The following is an 11,977-nucleotide window of genomic DNA, read 5'->3' on the forward strand; positions in this document are numbered from 1 at the left end:
CCAAGTCACATAAGGCTTTTTCAACTGTTATTTTCCCTATGATGCAGGGAATTTGGAAGCTTCCTGGGTCCTTCAATTTTTGAGGCAGCTTGTGTTGGATGATAGCACTATATTCCTCAGTTAAGATAACAGTTTTATCATTCCTCTAGCTTCTCTTCTTGGTCATCAATTCCTTCAGAAACTTAGCATAAAGTGGCATTTGTTCTAGTGCTTCTGCAAAGGGAATGTTGATTTGAAGTTTCTTGAAAATCTTCAAAAATTTGGAGAATTGGTTGTCCTTTGCATTCTCATGAGTCGTTGAGGGTAAGGAGCCTTTGGGACATATGGCCTTAGAGCTTCTTTCTCTTCTAATGGGTTGGAAACAAGTGTTTGTGCTTCTTCTTTGGCATTTGAACTGCCCTCTTCCTTCTCTTTTTGAGTCTCCCTTGGAGTCTCTTTCAATTCCTTTCTGCTTCTGAGGGTAATAGCTTTGCATTCCTCTTTTGAAGTTGTTGGACAAGTATCCAATTTGTGCTTCAAGCTTTTGAGTGGCAACATCTTGATTTTGCCGATTGGATATTACTTCCTCCTTGAATTTTTTTATGTCGTCAAACTCTTTAGAAAGGTTTGCAAGCATAGCTTCCATTTTGGCCATTCTGTCATCATCATGTGGTGATGGTTGGTTGGTTGGAATTTGGGTGTTGAGAGTGGTTGTTGTGGTTTTGGTATGGTGGCTGTGAATGAGTATTTTGTGTGGTATGGTATGATTTTTGGTTTTGTTGGTTCCCCCACCCAAAGTTTGGGTGGTTCCTCCAACCAGAATTATAGGTTTTAGAATATGGATCATTGGCTTGCCTAGATGAGTTTCCAAGGTAATTAGCTTCCTCCCAGTTAACTCCTTCTTCTGTCTCCAATACTTCTTGGGGTGATGGTTGAGTGTGAATAGCTGCAGCCTGAGTCTTCTCCATTTGCTTGGTCAATTCAGCTAGTTGCTTGGTAATCATCTTGTTCTGGGCCAAGATTGCATCCATATGGTTCAATTCCAAGACTCTCATGTTGTTGCTTCTATCCAATGCATAAAAGTATTCATTGTCAGCCACTGTCTCTATAACATCAATGGCCTCTTCAATGGTCTTCTTCTTGTTCAGGGAACCTCCAGATGAGTGGTCAACAGCTTTCCTAGATTCACAATTCAGCCCTTCATAGAAGATGTGGATTTGCACCTACTCATTAAACATATCAAGGGGACATTTCTTTGTCAAGTCTTTGAATCTCTCCCAAGCTTCATAAAGAGTTTCACCATCCTGCTGTTTGAATGTCTGCACTTCAGTTCTTAGCCTGTTTACTCTTTATGGATGGTAGAACCTTGTTGATAAACCCCAATTTTGTGGTTTATATTGTGTAGAATTTGGGGGGTTTGTCAATATTTTTCACACTTATTCACAAGAATTGCATGGTTTTGTGTTCTCTTCCTAACATTGCTTAATGATGAAAAATATGCTTCTTTTGCCTTAAAATTGCTATATTTTGACCCTCTTTTACTACCATTCGATGCCGTGATATGTTTGTTGAGTGATTTCAGAATTTATAGGGCAAGAATGGCCTAGAAGAGAGAAAATAAGCATGCACAAGAGGAAGGAACATGAAGATTTGGATTTTGGGAACTTTAGCATGGGCGCGCACGCGCACCTCGCGCGCACGCGTGGATGAGGACAGCTGGAAGTGGCGCGCAAAGATGGACGCATCCGCACAGATTAGGAAAATCCACACTAGCGTGCATGCGCGGTAAGCTGCACGTGACCTCGTTAAAGGAAATCGTGCCTGGCAATTTCTGAGGCTCAAGAGGCCCAAATTTAAGCTGATTCTGCATGGAAAAGACCCAAGGATGCTAGGGGAAAAGGGGGGATCATTCATTTTACACTTAGACACAATTTTTAGCTAGTTTTTTGGTTTTTGTTCTTCTAGAGAGAGGAACCCTTGTTCCTCTCTAGATCTACTTTGAAGTGATCTTCCCTTGTTGAATTCTGAATTGGATCTTGTTAATTACTAGTTTTGATTGCTTAATTTGAATTCCTTAGCATAATTTTGTTTAGATCTTGTGTTAGATTTATGTTTTCTTGTCAATTGTCATTTTATACCCATTTCATGAATCTTGTGAATCTTGAATTGCTAATGTTACATTTTGTGATTTCATGGTTAATTGTGTTATTTGAGTGATTCTATGTTGATAATTGTTAGTGGGTACTTGCAAATTTCAATTTAATTGCACTTTGGAAATGTCTTTTAGTAATGCTTACCATGTGTTTGATGAAATGTTTCCTTTGATTATGGAGTAGTTTTCTTTACTCTTGGCATAAGCTAAGGGAATTGAGTGACCTTGAGTCATTGGGTCTCATTGAATTGATGATTTGAGAACCCTAGGTGATCAATTTGATACCCATTGACACTAACCCACTACTAATCTAATTAGTAGATAGGTTGGGACTTATGGGTTGATGTGATCAAATCTATTTAATGTACTTCAAGCCTAGGAGTAGATAATACGTACTTAAGGCTTTTGAGAAGTAGACTTAGTGGGTTGGTACCTCATAATTGTCAATGTTTGATATGGAGAAAAGGATGGCGATCTCAATTCCCATGTTTAGCCAAGAGTTGCTGTTCATACCCAGGGTCGAGCTGTCTGAACTGGGATGTTCAGTAGCGAAGCGACCGACTTGTTCAGGTCAAGCGGACCGACTTCTTTATGAAGAACTCGGCCAAATCGACAGCAAAGCCCAATAAAAGGGCCAAAATAGAGGAACACGACCCAAAATCTAAAGGCAATCCCAGCCTATAGAGATAAAGGCGGTTTCCTTGAAGATAAGCTGACTTCACTCAAGATAAGATAAGATAAGATAAGATAACTAACTTATCTTATCAGAAAGATCAGCCCACGCTACTATAAATACACTGGAGCACCCAGGTATAACTCATGCTCTGATTCTATATAAAAACCTGCTTAATAGCCGTGCTAACTTAGGCATCGGAGTCTCTTGTAGGTACCCCCCACCCTCCGGTGGCCAAGGATCAGCAGTGCAGTAAGTCCAACGAGTCGGACCCAATAGCTCCGGCTATCATCAGCCAGCCGGACTCGTTATCTCCGACCAATACAGAAGATCTCATCCGAGATCGACCTCCAGTTTCAGGTAACCCTCAGAACATTGGCGCCGTTGCCGGGGACCTGGAAGTAATCCCAAAACCATGGCAGATGGCCATGACAACGACCACGATTCAGATTTGGAGAACATAATGCCACACAAGACACTACGCTAAAGGATACCCCGGAATCCAACGGAGACAAAAACTCGCCAAATCCGGGAGCCATGGAAGCACTCCGAGATCATTTGAAGCAGCTAGAGAAAGAAACCCAGCAACAACGGGAGATCGGAAAAGATCTACAAAGAGAAGTACGGCGACGTCGAGAACTAGAAGAAAAACTACAGCAATTAGAAGCCGACCTCAAAACAAAAGCTCCTTGGGCCACTCCTGAAGAAAAATCACGCAAAGAACAGGACCCATTCATCAGGGAAATCATGAAGACCAAAATTCCAAAGGACTTCAAGCTTCCGGATATGGTTTTGTACGATGGCACTACAGATCCCAACCATCATCTTAGCAATTTCAGAAGCAGGATGTACCTTACCGATGCCTCGGATGCCGTTCGCTGCAAAGCTTTTCCAACAACTCTCACAAAAACGACGATCAGATGGTTCGACAACTTACCTCCGAGGTCCATATCAAACTTCGACGATCTGGCCAAAAAGTTCCTGGCCAGATTCTCCATCCAGAAGGATAAGGCCAAGCACGGACCCAGCTTACTAGGGATCAAGCAAGGAGATCGGGAAAGCCTCCGTAACTACATGGAAAGATTCAACAAAACATGCATGGACATACAAAGTTTACCAACAGAGGCCACCATCATGGGGCTTATCAATGGCTTACGAGAAGGACCTTTCAGCCAATCCATATCAAAAAAGTATCCCACCTCCTTAGACGAAGTACAGGAGCGAGCAGAAAAATACATCAACATGGAAGAGAATGCTCGGTTGGGAGAAACCTCAAAATCTGGAGCCTCCTACCGAGACAAAGACAAGGACTCCAAAAGGAAAGAAGATCGACAAGGTGAGAAAATCAAAAAGTACCACAACTACACTCCTCTCAAAGTATCCCTGGTCGACATATACAAAGAAGTTTGCCATACTGAGAAAATCCTCCCAGCGCGACCACTCAAAGGCAAAAGGGGAGGAGGAAATCGGAAGGAGTATTGTGACTACCATCGAATTCGGGGACACTCTACCAACGAATGTTTCGATTTGAAAAACATCATAGAAAAATTAGTAAGAGAAGGAAAATTAGATCAATTTCTGGCCACCCGAGATGATGACCAAAGAAAAGACGGAGAGACGAAGATGATGGACGAACGGAAGGGTCACCTCGAACACTAGAAAGACACGTCCACATGATACATGGAGGATTCGCAGGAGGCGGGATCTCCAAATCATCCCGAAAGAGATACCTTAAAGAAGTATACCACGTTGAGGGAAAGGAGGACGCACCCGACATCCCGGCGATAACATTCACTAAAGAAGGTGCATCCGGCATCATCCCGGGACACGACGACCCCTTGGTCATCACAATTATACTGGCAAATGCCAATTTACACCGCACACTAGTAGACCAAGGGAGTTCTGCCAACATCTTATTCAAAACAGCCTTTGACAAACTCGGCTTAGACGAAAGGGAACTAAGAGCATACCCGAATAATCTGTTTGGACTAGGAGACACTCCGATACAACCGTTGGGATACGTATCGCTACACACTACTTTTGGAAAGGGGAACCAATCTAGGACCCTCAAAATAGAATACATTGTGGTCGACGTAAGTTCAGCCTACAATGCTCTCATAGGACGGACAACACTCAATCAACTCGGCGCAATAGTCTCAATAACACATCTATGTATGAAATTCCCAACTACAGAGGGGATAGCCACGGTAAAAGCAGATCAAAAGATGGCACGTCGCTGCTATAACGAGAGCTTAAACCTCAAAGGCAGAGGAGAAGTGTTTCATACAATTGAGCTTGGTGGAGCTCAGCATCGAGAAGAACTCCGTCCGCGCCCAGAAGGCGAGATAGAGAAGGTTCAGATTGGAGACACCTCGGATAAAATGACTAATTCGGCACGGTCCTAAGAGGAGACTCAAAAGAATCACTGATACAATTCTTGCGAGATAATGTCGACCTCTTCGCATGGAAAGCCGCAGACATGCCAGGAATAGACCCTAAGTTTATGTGCCACAAGTTAGCAGTCTATCCAGGATCTCGGCCGGTGCAGCAGAAACGAAGAAAACTCGGACCAGAACGATCCCGAGCTGTGGAAGAACAAGTACAAGCGTTATTGGAGGCAGGATTCATAAGAGAAGTCAAGTATCCACTATGGCTAGCCAACGTCGTTTTGGTGAAAAAGTCAAACGGGAAGTGGCGCATGTGTACCGATTACACCGATCTCAACAAAGCCTTCCCAAAAGATCCATATCCACTCCCAAGTATTGACGCTCTGGTAGATGCTTCCTCTGGATATAGGTACCTCTCGTTTATGGACGCCTATTCGGGATACAACCAAATCCCCATGTATCCACCAGATCAAGAAAAAACATCGTTCTTAACACCAAAGGCGAACTACTGCTACATCGTGATGCCTTTCGGTCTTAAGAACGCGGGAGCTACTTATCAAAGGCTAATGAATAAAGTCTTCTCAGATCACATCGGGAAAATTATGGAAGTCTATGTGGACGACATGTTGATAAAAACACAGAACGAAAATACATTATTGTCTGACCTGTCCCAAGTATTCGACACTATAAGGAAGCATGACATGCGACTCAACCCCGCAAAATGCACCTTCGCAGTTGAAGCAGGCAAATTCTTGGGTTTTATGCTCACACAAAGGGGAATTGAAGTGAATCCAGACAAATGTCAAGCTATACTCAACATGAAGAGCCCAACCTGTGTCAAAGAGGTACAGCAACTCAACGGGAGATTGGCCGCCCTATCCCGATTTTTAGTAGGAGCTGCGATAAGATCTCTCCCCTTCTATGCTACTTTGAGAAAGGGAAAACAGTTCGAATGGACGACAGAATGTGAGCAAGCTTTCCAAGACTTCAAGGAGTTCTTAGGACGGCCACCTATCCTATCTCGACCACAAGAAGGAGAACCACTTATATTATATCTCGCAGTAGGAAGCCGGGCGATAGCCTCAGCACTAGTCAGAGAAGACGAAAATGGGCAACAACCCGTCTACTTCATTAGCAAAGCACTACAGGGATCCGAGCTGAACTACCAAAAAATAGAAAAATTTGCCTATACTCTCATCCTAACATCTCGACGACTCCACCCGTACTTTCAGGCTCATACCATTAAGGTTAGAACTAACCAGCCCATAAAAGGAATACTGCAAAAAACAGATTTAGCAGGCAGAATTCTATAATGGGCAGTCGAGTTATCGGAGTTCGACCTCCAATATGAAGCTCGGACGGCCATCAAATTATAGTATCTGGCCGACTTCATCGCAGAATTCACAGATACCCCGGAAACTCGCGCAGAATGGAATCTCTACATGGTCAGTTCCTCAAATAAAACTGGAAGCGGCGCAGGCGTGATAATAGAAAGCAACCAAGGAACCCAAGTTGAGCTTTCCCTCAAGTTCGGGTTCCCGGCCTCCAATAACCAAGCGGAATATGAAGCACTATTAGCTGGTTTGAAGCTGGCTAAAGAGGTCAGAGCTCAAAAACTCAACATTTACAGTGATTCACAAGTGATCACATCACAAATAACAGGGAGCTACCAAGCCAAAGACCCCACCATGAAAAAATATTTAGACAAAACCAAGTGTTCCGAGGGTTACCTGAAACTGGAGGTCGATCTCGGATGAGATCTTCTGTACTGGTCGGAGTTAACGAAACCGGCTGGCTGATGACGGCCGGAGCTGTTGGGTCTGACTCGTTGGACTTACTGCACTGCTGATCCTTAGCCACCGGAGGGTGGGGGGTACCTGCAAGAGACTCCGATGCCTAAGTTAGCACGGGTATTAAGCAGGTTTTTATGTAGAATCAGAGTATGAGTTATACCTGGGTGCTCCAGCATATTTATAGTAGCGTGGGCTGATCTTTCTGATAAGATAAGTTAGTTATCTTACCTTATCTTATCTTATCTTGAGTGAAGTCAGCTTATCTTCAAGGGAACCGCCTTTATCTCTATAGGCTGGGATTGCCTTTGGATTCTGGGTCGTGTTCCTCTATTTGGGCCCTTTTGTTGGGCTTTGTTGTCGATTTGGCCGAGTTCTTCATAAAGAAGTCGGTCCGCTTGACCTGAACAAGTCGATCGCTTCGCTACTGAACATCCCAGTTCGGACAGCTCGACCCTGGGTATGAACAGTGCCCCTACTTGAGCTCGGTCTTCCGTTTGAGGTCGAGTTCTTGACTTCGGTCCTTCTTTAGTGAAGCCGAACTCAAGCATTTTGTCGATTCCTTTGCAGAAGCTTTTTTGAATGTAGAACGTTTTTCTTCTAAAAGCGTGCCCTTTTGTATTAGCGCTTTGTTCTGGGGAACGTGCGAAGGTTTAATACCCTAATTAATTAGTATTAATTGCTCCGTTTTTCCTTTGGTTCTTTTATTTTGATTTTTGAAAGCTCAGAGACGGTTTCTCTTCTTTGCTCTTTCGTAACTTCTTCACCATTTTCCTCCGTTTTTCTCGTTCTCTGTTTTTCGCCTTCGTTTCCTCTTTTCCTTCGTGGCGGCGTCGCTTTGATGATTCTCGGGACAACTTACCTCTCCTTCTCTCCTTTGAAGCTTTTCTCTTCTCCAGGTGAGTTCCATTCGCATTTTCTTTTTTTTTCGCTGCTTTTGGCCTTTTGTGATTAAGTTGCGATTTTGCTTTGAGGGAAGTTTGGATCTTTCTGCTTCTATTGTGCCTGGTTAAAGTCGTAATGCGTGCTCTGAATCTTTTTCGCCTTTCCTATTGCTTTAATGTGCTTAGGGCTTCTGCATGTTATTTCTCGTTTGTGCTTTTGATGATAATGCATCTGATTCTGGAAAAAGGCTGGTGTCTTTGATGATTTCTTGTTTGGTATGCTCGGTGTTGGTGCTTGCTTTTTGCTTGATTTTGAAAAAAGTTTGCGCCTTTTCGCTTGGTTATTTTTACTAAACTGTAGAAATAGTGCTTTCTTCTGATAAACTGTATGAGGGTGATCCTTTTTGCATTTTCGCTTTCTTTTGTTTTCTTTCTGAGAGATGCCGGGGTGCGAGCTGTAAATTTTTCTTGGAAACTTTGCCTGATTATTGCCTCCAAAGGATGCCCCAAGATTTTGGTTTGAGTCTTGGGGTTTTCCTTTTCTGTGTGATCTCCTGCATCGTATTGAGTTGTTTTCTCCCATGTCCGAGATGTTTTTAGTAATCCCCTCTTCTTTTCTTACTTGTAGGATTTAGTTGGCCTCATGTCTTCTCGCAATAACATTGTAGAGATGTCTTCCAGATTTCCCGAGGGGATGTTCGATTGGCTGGACTCCCTTGTTTTGTTGTGTGTTTCTATTGTGGATGCTGAATTTTGCACAGAGCTGAGGAAGCGCCATAGAATTTGTGCTAACAGTTCCTGCGAGGGTGATTATGAGCTTGTTGCTCCTGACTCTGATAAGAGAGTTTGTTTTCCGACTTCCGTCGAGGGGGAGCGTCCCTCTTTCTATGCTTATGAATACTTTTTTAGCCAATTGAACGTTACTTTCCCTTTTACTGCCTTTGAAACTGATTTGTTGTGGTCCTGCAACATTGCCCCATCCCAGCTGCATCCAAACTCCTGGGGTTTTATCAAGATATTTCAACTTCTTTGTCAGGAGTTGGATATAACACCTTTTGAAACTCTTTTCCTTTATCTTTTTGTCTCGGCCAAACCTGGGGGTTCCTCCTAAAAGAAAGCTTCCTGGGTTTCTTTCAGGTCGGCCCAGGGGCATAAAGTTTTTGCCATGTATGATGAGTCGTTTAACGATTATAAGAACTATTTCTTCCGAGTCCGTGCCATTGAGGGGGTTCGCCCCTTTTTTCTTGATGAAAATGATGAACCTGCTTTTCCTCTAGAGTGGCAAAAGAATGTAAGAGTGCCACGTTACACGTGGAAAATTCTTAGTGAGGTTGAGCGGGCCTTTGTGGTCGTTCTTGAAGATTTGTGGGGGAAGCCACCCCACCTGGACACGAAGAGATTTTTGAGTGATCCATCTTTGGTTCAGGCTGCTTTGGGTACTGCCTGATTTGTTTTTATACTTGCTCTCAGGCTTTGTTTTTCCTGTGTTGTAACTTGTCTTTGTTTTTTGTGTTTTTCAGAGATGTCGAAGAATAATGATTCTATGAGAGCCTATAAGAAGGCAAAGAAGGCAACCGCAGCACTAAACCTCTCGGCCAAAGCGGCCGGAGAGGGGTCTTCTCAGTCTCTGGTTAAACCTCCTATACCGAGTTCTCCCGGGCCGAGGAGAGCAATTCCTACTCCTCGGGTCCGTCAAGTCGATCCTCCACAATCTTCCGTTACTGCTTCCGGTCCCCCTCCTAATAAGAAGCAAAGAACAACTGAACCTTTCAACCTTGATGCTCCTGACTTTGATGCAGTTGAGTTTGTAGATCAACAAATCGGCCCTTATGGTGTTCTTCCGATGGATGACGTGTCGATTCTTCATCATTTTGATTATATCACCCGGAGTGGTATCAAGTTGGCACACATGGGGGCGGCCCTATATCGGACTGCTCAAAGTCTTCCTCTCCATGCTACTAAAGCTTTTATGGAGGAGGCCAAACAGGAGTTTGATTGGATGAAGGATTTAAAGGAGGAGCTTGAAGTAAGGGTGGCCAGGTTGGAGAAAGATTTGGAAAATGAAAAGGCTATTTCTACTTCCTTGGCTGGCTCTCTGAAAATGGCCGAGGACACGGCTATGCGGCATAAGGACAGTTATTTGACGTCTTACCGGGAGGTGTTGTGTCTGAGAGAAGAGTTGGAGAATGGCTGGGCTAATTATTCCGAACTCCAAGGTCATCTTGTTGGCAGTGTAACTGCTGCCTATGAGAACCTGAGGGAACAAGTTCGGGTTATTGCTCCCGAGGCTGACCTGACCCTCTTTAGCTTGGAGAACATTGTCAGGGATGGCAAGGTTGTCCCTGATGACGAGGATGAGGAAGATAACTTTTTTACTTTTGCGGTAGATTTTGGTAGCATGCTTCTACTTTTGCGGTAGATTTTGGTTGCCTCCGAGGCTTTTTTAATCTTGTGGATGATAACTTTGTCTTTTGTGCTTGACTTGGTATTTCTTTTCTGTGAATGTTGGAACCCTACAGCTTAACCTCTTTTGGATTGCTTTTGTATTTTGTATTTTGAATCCTTTGTGGTTGTGGCAAGGTAGGTCTAACTAAGAATTTTTTCTTTTGGTTCGTTCTCGCTCTGGTTTTATTTCTGGCGATTCGTAACTGATTCCTTCAAGTTGGTCTCCGAGTTGTTTTCGCAGTCCATTTCCAAGTTATATTTGTAATCCCTTTCCTGGATCTTTGTCAGATCTCTTTCAGGAACTATTTTGATAACTTGTTTGTAGTAGGAGTCCGATTTGGTTGTATCGGTCTCCTTTAAGTTATTTGTAGTCCTCTTTCTTGGATCTTTGTCAGATCTCTTTTAGGGACTACTTTGATAACTTTTAGTAGTAGGAGTCCGTCTTGGTTATATCGGTCTCCTTTAAGTTATTTGTAGTCCTCTTTCTTGGATCTTTGTCAGATCTCTTTCAGGGACTACTTTGATAACTTTTAGTAGTAGGAGTCCGACTTGGTTATATCGGTCTCCTTTAAGTTATTTGTAGTCCTCTTTCTTGGATCTTTGTCAGATCTCTTTCAGGGACTACTTTGATAACTTTTAGTAGTAGGAGTCCGTCTTGGTTATATCGGTCTCCTTTAAGTTATTTGTAGTCCTCTTTCTTGGATCTTTGTCAGATCTCTTTCAGGGACTACTTTGATAACTTTTAGTTTGGGCTGACTTTGTCATGTCGAGCCCTTCTGAGTTAAAGTAATCCTCTTTAATAGGGTTGGCCAGACCTCTTTCCAGGGTTTACTTATAACTCGGGTTGACTTGGTCCGACTTCTCAATGTCGGCCAGTTTTAAAGTTATTATTTTAGTGATCCGTAGGACCTCGTCAGGTTCTTTTTTTTTTAGATCACTTTCGATAACTTCTTACATTATTCTGTGTTCATCTTTGCCGATTTGTAGAAATTGGTTGTCATCTCTAGATCGTCCTTTGGGTGAATCGCATTTTCACCTTTATCGGACGGTTTGTCTTTACCGTGATCGTGCAGTGAAATTGTTTTTCACTTTCTGCCGATCTGTCGCTTTATAATCGGACGATGAATGCTTCAGATTAATGCATCTTGAAATCTTTGTAGAATGTCTCAAATATATTTTATTAAAAGAAAAAGTAGAAATATATACATATGGGATTGTCTGAGTCTCAACTTGGTGCCTCATTAAAAAACCTTTTCAGGAAAAAGAGTGCATCCAATGATGAGATCTTTTATATCCTTTTTTTCTAACTATAGTACCTTCTGAGGTTGCAGGCGTGCCATGACCTGAGAAGCTCTCGTCCCTCAAGTTCAGACAGTCTGTAGTAGCCCTTTCCAAGTACTTCTATAACTCGGTAGGGTCCTTTCCAGTTTGCCGCCAGCTTTCCTTCTCCCGGTCGAGTTGTTCCGATATCATTTCGGATTAGGATGAGATCATTCTCCGCAAAACTTCTCGGCACTACCTTTTGATTGTATCTGGAAGCCATTCGGCGTTTTAGGGCTTCTTCCTTGATCTGAGCTCTTTCTTGTATTTCGGGTAACAAGTCGAGCTCTTCTCTTTGGAGTTGGGAGTTCGCTCCTTCATTGTAGTGAACTACTCTTGGCGATCCT

General features: G+C 43.1%; 1 non-coding gene across 1 annotated transcript; it reads left to right on the plus strand.

Annotated features, from left to right (window-relative positions):
* Positions 1-1,212: 1,212 nt before the first annotated feature.
* LOC112730756 (small nucleolar RNA R71) lies at positions 1,213-1,319 on the plus strand. The gene has a single exon (XR_003166567.1). It is a non-coding gene; the product is annotated as a small nucleolar RNA R71 (small nucleolar RNA).
* Positions 1,320-11,977: the final 10,658 nt, after the last annotated feature.

The sequence above is a fragment of the Arachis hypogaea genome, chromosome 12 (assembly GCF_003086295.3).
Source record: "Arachis hypogaea cultivar Tifrunner chromosome 12, arahy.Tifrunner.gnm2.J5K5, whole genome shotgun sequence".
Classification (NCBI taxonomy): Eukaryota; Viridiplantae; Streptophyta; class Magnoliopsida; order Fabales; family Fabaceae; genus Arachis; species Arachis hypogaea.